The sequence below is a fragment of the Peromyscus eremicus genome, chromosome 10 (genome assembly GCF_949786415.1).
Source record: "Peromyscus eremicus chromosome 10, PerEre_H2_v1, whole genome shotgun sequence".
Taxonomy (NCBI): domain Eukaryota; kingdom Metazoa; phylum Chordata; class Mammalia; order Rodentia; family Cricetidae; genus Peromyscus; species Peromyscus eremicus.
The window spans coordinates 49,773,205-49,779,204 of NC_081426.1; positions in this window are offsets into that span (position 1 = coordinate 49,773,205).

Sequence of the window (6,000 nt, forward strand, 5' to 3'; positions counted from 1 at the left end):
ACTTGCAAACTGGTTCATATTATTATAATCTAATAAGTAGTCTTATTTAAACTCTTTAATTGTAAAATAGTTTTTATGAATATGAGTCTGGACCTGTATGTGTACATGAAGACTTCCACTACAGAAATATTTTTTTTCATTCTCTTCATTGAGATTGAATTTTAATGCAAGCCTATTACTTCAGGTTAATGTGTACTTTCTATAATGTGTTCCATTGTGCTCTATGTCAAGACTAATCTGTTAGGATAGTGTTTTCTCCTATTGTGCAATATTGACTTTGATGTGCGTGTCCCCTTTATCCTTGAGGCCTGTTAGCTAGCATTACACAAGGACTAGGGCAGAAGCAATGACAGAGAGCTTTGTAAGGCCTGTGAGCATGACAGACATAACTCTCTGGGCTATGACTTCAGTGAATCAGATCAACTTTTTTCCAAAGTGAGTGGAGATATAAAGGATGGGGCCCCGTGGCTGGGGAATCATCTGGTTTGCATTAGATAGCATGCTCCTATCACGAAGTTCCTAGTATATGTCTTAGTTATCATATGTGGAAGTACAGTCCTATTGTTATGCTCTTTAGCATAATGTCTAATTACCATATGGGCATCAGGGGAAAGCTTTTGCAGGGAACTGCATAAAGGGTCATAACAGAGATAAGTCAGACATCTGAGCATACAGACAGTTTCCAAAAACGGTCAGGTAGAGAACACAACACTTTTCCCTAGAGGGAAGGTGTCATCCATGCTGCCAAGCTCAGAGAGAGCTGCCAGGCTGTGGTAGACTGACTGCAACCTCTGACCATCAAGGCCCCCCAGCACTTGGAAGCAAGTTAAATAGTATTGTGTTTAAGAGAAAGGCTTCAGGGATGATATTATTATGATTTGAAACTACTCTTAGAATCTGTCATATGCATTCCTGTGGAAAAAAAATATGTTTTCTTGAGTTGTCTCGTATTAAAAAGCTAACTGGATGTATATAACATTAGCAATAATTTTATATCTAGAAAATAATATGAAGTTCTTTAAATGAGTTGTCAAAAACAGATCTAACTTTCTGACATAATTGTAGATGTCTATTCACTTTTCAAACTTAATTATTAGAAAAAAATGTTCAGAAGATGAATAAGAAATGTTTAAATAACAAATTCGTTAGGCGTTTGGATATTGAAAACATAGTAAATTTTAGGTATAAAAACATTTTCATTCAAATAATTTGATTGTTCTGTGCCATTCTTCAAATAGTTGACCAATCTGGCATAATTCTCTACTGAGAGAAATGACAGCTAGCCCATTCTGAAGGGCTTCCTGTTGAGATACCAGTGCCACATTCCAAATGGAAGATGTGCATCTCCTCGTGGGCAGTGCTTTAGAGCTTGGAAACTGCAGCAATTGCTGTTTACTTGGCAAAGAACATCTTAAAGCTTGATCTTTGGATCACTGACGTCTGTTAGCTCCTCTTTCTGGGTCTGCTCTCCTCTTTGATGTAATAAAGCTAGGGGACATGGCATGCTGCGGCACAAACTCTCCATGAGCTGAGAAGCAGAAGACAGGTTCGGTTCCAAACCACCTGGATTTTTAAACTCTAAAATATCCTTAACAAGTGTGAGGAATTGAATAGCACCAGAATAAATTCTGAAATAGATCATTCGAAAGTTGATCCTTGAAACACCTGGAGCCATATGAAGAATTTCCTTGAAATTTAAGGTTTCAGTGTTTGTGCTATTCCTTCAAGCAGGAAAGGATTATCAATATAGTATCTGTCAGCATTATTTTATAACAATGAATAGTGAAGGTTAAAAAAATAAAGCTACTTTTCACCAGAATCCATTAAACTAGCATATTCACATAAGTATGACAATATACACCATTTATTTAGCACTTTGAGTAATGCATTATAAGAACACTATATGGTAAAAGAGAAATACTACCCAGATTTACATTAATGAGAGGATTTCAATGTATTCTTAGTGCTGAGGATTTGTATTAATGTGTATAAAAGTTAAACATTGATAGAGTAAAGCTGAATTTAAATTTAAAAATTCTTATAAGAACTAAAGAGTACCTTTTTTTCTAAGAACCAAGAAGACTTACATTTCTAGACATAGGAAAAATTAATAAACATACACTGGATATATGCATTACTTTTTACTTCTTTAATATACTTTCCTAAGGGCAGTACATTTTAGAAATTGAAATGGGTGAAAAAATACCATATAAAATGATAATTAACCTAGAGATCGAGGGAAGTAATTTTAACAAAATGCTACCTTCCCTTAACCAGTCTGATTAATCACAATGCCATCTGTCTACATAACCCAGACAAAATATTTCAGTCAATGTCATTAATCAAAAAAACTCTTCTCTTAAGTACTACATTTTTTACATTCTAATTTGTTACCTCATTATTTTCATAATAATATTTGAAAGAGGAAAACTTTAGTAAGATTAGTATTATTCACCAAAATGGCTAAAATATTAGTACCTTTAAATGCCATCTAATCTCGATGAATTATTTTATTTTTCATTATTTTCATTTAATGTAAAAGTAATCATTTTACACAGTCTGAATAAAGGAAATTATTTAATTACATTATAATATCAAACATAGCAGGAAAAAATGAACAAATAAAAGTAATACTTTTTCTACCTAATAAAAAACACCATTAATAGAACTTTAAAGTTGAATATTTTTAAACAGTTGGGACAGTTTCACAGTACTTACTGCATGAAGGGTAGGTTGCATAAAGTTTCTGAAGGTATGAGTAACAAAATAATTAAAAAGATGGAAGTAGTTTTAACCTAACATTCACAAATCCGAAACATTTCTCCTGGGAGTTATTATGAATAGAAGTAAACCAGTAAACATTTCTCCTGGGAGTTATTATGAATAGAAGTAAACCAGTTCAAGATGAACTTTCTTCTGAAAAAACTTTAGTAACAACTAATAGATCTCAAATTTTTTGAAGTCCTAATAATTACTATAGATTATCACGTACATACTGTAATTTTTGGCCAAATTACTATAATAAAGTATGAAGCTTAATTGGAGTTCTATGTTTAATATGGAGGGAGTCTATTTGATCAAGCATGATTTATTTCCTTAGTAAAATGATCTTCACTTTCATTAAAGGTGGTAATATTTAGCTATAGAGAAATGGAGCACACTGAGGCATGGATATTAGACTTGAATTGTAAGTCTTTGCTTTTCTTTTTTTTTTCTTTTTTTTTCTTTTTTTTTTTTTTTTGCAGGATTGCAATCAGCCTCTAAATGGACTCCTTGATTTCTCAATTTCTAAGTTCATGCATTTGTGGAGGCTCATGTTTGCAGGTTTGTTCTTTGTAAGGACTATATAGCTGTAGAGTGTGGCAAGATTTTCAGAAAAGACGTTGCAACTTTAACCTTAGTCTCTGGAAGTACTTATAGGAGTCAATAATTACCCCGCTGTTGACCCACTGAAATTGTGAGCAAAGTCTGGCATAGTAAAGATTTGAGGCTCCCTAGCAATAGTCAGTAAAACACTGAATCATCCCACTGGTATGCCTGTAAGGGAAGCACCATGAAGAAGATAATCTAACCAACTGGAGGCCTGCAAAAGCTTCTAGGTGACTGGAACAATAAAGGAGATCTTTGCCTCAAACCAGAAGAGATCCCAGTAGAAACACACAGTTTTATTGTTTCTGAATTCATGAGATATAGAATGATTCTGAATGACTATATCTAACAGTGGGATTAAGGCTCTAAATATCAAGGGCAATTACATACCAATGAATACTTAAAGTGTTCAAAAGGAACTATTTTCTTAAATCAGCCTCAAGATACTATTGTGAATTTGAATTTGTTTGTGTATGTGTATATGCATGTGGATGTGTAGAAAAGAGAAAAATATATGCAGTTGCAAAGCACCATCAAGAGAAAACATGCTAGAAATTGTGTATTATGAGCACATCCACCTTCCCAGCAGAATGCATTGTGCATGATATAGATTTTCTAGAAAAAATAGGCACAATCAATTCCACTCACACAGCCCATCATGCCAAGACTGTTAAACATGGATACTTGCCCACTGATGCTCAGCAGGATTCAAAATTAGAGGCTGTTTAACCAGGTGTCTACAGAGCTGTCCACCAATATTGTCAACAAAGATACTCCAAACGGTTCCAATCAGACTGTGTGCATTAATGAATAGATGGTGTCTAAAACCATATGGGATTCTGTTCTCACCTTAATTAAAATTAATTGTCCCATGAATGATTAATGTTCAGTCTGAATTTCTCATAGTTCCTATATCACAGAGATACCAAACAAAAGAACTCCTCTATTATTTAAGTTATTTATTTTATCCCTATTAAAAATATAATTAATGACAGCATCTGTTTTTCTTTTTCTAAACATGACTAATTGTTCATTTATAAGCATTAAGTACTTACTAAAAAAATTTACCTTAAGGAATTTCTGGCATATTTAGTAATTTAAATTTCACTTGAACAAGGAATAACAATTACCTGTTTCACCAATAAAGTCTAGAATGACTTGGATTTACTCATCTGTAAATAGGAAGATATGTATAATTTTTGATTAATTTTCAAAAACAAAATTAAATGTACAGAATATATGAATTTATAAATAATATTTTAAAATATTTAATCAAACAAAAACTTTAAATGTCTAAAATTATTCTACTGTTGTATAATCTCAGGAAATTAATTTTCTTTAAAAAACAAATATTTTCTAAAAAATTAACTTCAATGTTGAAGAGATTAACTTCTGAAATAATAAATTACTAAGAGTTATTCTTTCTGAGATATGGATTATGGTCATTATCTTTACTTAAGAAGTAATGTTCAGTATTGTAAAGGAATTTCATGATTTTTTGTTGCTTTTTTCTCAACAGAAAATGGCTTTCTCATTACAGCTTTTTAATGACCATTAACATATAATATACTAATTGGTTCTTGCTGTGGGATGGACTATATGTCAAATTGCTCTGATTGGTCAATAAATAAAACACTGATTGGCCAGTGGCCAGGCAGGAAGTATAGGCAGGACTAACTCCCGAGAGGAGAATTGAGAGAACAGGAAGGCGGAGAGAGACACTACCAGCCGCTGCCATGACAAGCAGCATGTGAAGATGCCGGTAAGCCACGAGCCACGTGGCAAGGTATAGATTTATAGAAATGGATTAATTTAAGATATAAGAACAGTTAGCAAGAAGCCTGCCAAGGCCATACAGTTTGCAACCAATATAAGTCTCTGTGTTTACTTGGTTGGGTCTGAGCAGCTGTGGGACGTGCGGGTGACAGAGATTTGTCCTGACTGTGGGTCAGGCAGGAAAACTCTAGCTACAGGTTCTAGAATTCAGTATTTTGCTAATCATTGGTAAGAATCTCTTCAAATGTATTTTAAGAAAAAAATATATTATTTAAGTAATATACCTTTTTGGATCATTAATTGAAATCTTCCAATCTCAGTCAACCATTTTAGATTATAGCTCATTTATCAGAAAGCTGATGAGGTTAAATATGATTCCTTATTTGAGGATATGATTTTGTGTTTACATCTGAAAGACAATAAATCTAGTTCCAGTCCCAAAGTCAAGAACCCTTTTTGTTTGTAAGTCCCCTTCACCAGGTAATTTCCTTACTCCCTTTCTCATCTCTCCTTATACTCCTGTTCCCTTGATGTGGCCATCTTCACAGCTATTGGCTGAGTCAAAATCAGCGGCCTTCCAACCAACTTGCTTTGTTGAACTGAAATCTTCAGCTGGTGAGATACTCCTCTCCCTTTTTTGCCTCCATTCACTGCCATCTTTGCACTCACAGGCCTAACTCCAGATCATGGTTTGGGAGCCATCTATGGCTGGTCCAGATAACAGTTCGTCCATCAGCTCTACCTGACATAACTCAGGTTACACAGCTCCTGTACTAAACCAGTCTAAAGAAGGCCATATTCAAATGGATGGAACTAGAAAATATCATCCCAAGTGAGGTAACCCAGACTCAGCAG